At 36.4% G+C, this 1,679-nt stretch overlaps 1 protein-coding gene across 5 annotated transcripts in view; it reads right to left on the reverse strand.

Annotated features, from left to right (window-relative positions):
• Fgf14 (fibroblast growth factor 14) overlaps positions 1–1,679 on the reverse strand; it is a 626,226-nt gene that overhangs the window by 63,255 nt on the left and 561,292 nt on the right. The gene's annotated exons all lie outside the window — the stretch shown is intronic.

The following is a 1,679-nucleotide window of genomic DNA, read 5'->3' on the forward strand; positions in this document are numbered from 1 at the left end:
ACTTCCCTAACCTAAAGAAAGAGATGCCCATGAACATACAAGAAGACTACAGAACCCCAAATAGACTGGACCAGAAAAGAAATTCCTCCCGAAATATAATAATCAGAANAACAAATGCACTAAATAAAGACAGAATATTCAAAGCAGTAAGGGAAAAAAGTCAAGTAACATATTAAGGCAGACCTATTGGAATCAAACCAGACTTCTCACCAGAGACTATGAAAGCCAGAAGATCCTGGACAGATGTTATACAGACCCTAAGAGAACACAGATGCCAGCTCAGGCTACTATACCCAACAAATCACCCAATTACCATATATGGAGAAAACAAAGTATTCCACGACAAAACCAAATTCATAACTTATCTTTCCATGAATCCAGCCTTTCAAAGGATAATAAAGGGAAAACAACAACACAAGGATGGAAAGTATGCCCCTAGAAAAAGCAAGGAAATAATCCTTCAACAAACCTAAAAGAAGACAGCCACAGCACAGAATCCCAACTCCAACAACAAAAATAACAGGAAGCAACAATGACTTTTCCTTAATATCTCTTAATATCAATGGACTCAATTCCCCAATAAAAAGACATAGACTAACAGACTGGCTATACAAACAGGACCCTACATTTTGCTGCATACAGGAAACCCACTTCAGGGAAAAAGACAGACACTACCTCAGTGTAAAAGGCTGGAAAATAATTTTCCAAGCAAATGGTCTGAAGAAACAAGCTGGGGTAGCCATTCTAATACCGAATAAAATCTACTTCCAACTCAAAGTTATCAAAAAAAAAAAAAAAGAAAGAAAAAGAAAAAGAAAAACAAGGAGGGGCACTTCATAATCATCAAATGTAAAATCTTCCAAGATGAACTCTCAATTCTGAATATCTATGCTCCACATGCAAGGGTATCTACATTCATTATGGAACCTTTAGTAAAGATCAAAGCACACATTACACCTCACACAATAATAGTGGGAGACTTTAACACCCCACTCTCTTCAATGGACAGATCCTGGAAACAAACTAAACAGAGACACATTGAAACTAACAGAAGTTATGAAACAAATGGATTTAACAGATATCTACAGAACATTTTATCCTAAAACAAAAGGATATACCTTCTTCTCATCACCTCATGGTACCTTTTCCAAAATTGACCATATAATAGGTCATAAAGCAGGTCTCAACAGATACAAAAATATTGAAATTATCCCATGATTCCTATTAGATCACCACTGACTAAGGCTGATCTTCAATAACAACATAAATGATAGAAAGCCAACATTCATAAAATCGCAATGCTTCTGTAAGGCAAAAGACACTGTCAATAAGACTAAAAGGCCACCAACAGATTGGGAAAGGATCTTTACCTATCCTAAATCTGATAGGGGACTAATATCCAATATATACAAAAAAGTCAAGAAGCTGGAATCCAGAAAATCAAATCACCCCATTAAAAATGGGGTTCAGAGCTAAACAAATTCTCAACTGAGGAATATCGAATGGCTGAGAAGCACCTGAAAAAATGTTCAACATCCTTAATCAACAGAGAAATGCAAATTAAAAAAAAAAAAAACCCTTAGATTCCACCTCATACCAGTGAGAATGGCTAAGATCAAAAATTCAGGGGACAGCAGATGCTGGCAAGGATGTGGAGAAAGAGGAACACTCCTCCATTG

Source organism: Mus pahari, chromosome 8, assembly GCF_900095145.1.
Source record: "Mus pahari chromosome 8, PAHARI_EIJ_v1.1, whole genome shotgun sequence".
In the NCBI taxonomy this organism is placed as follows: Eukaryota; Metazoa; Chordata; class Mammalia; order Rodentia; family Muridae; genus Mus; species Mus pahari.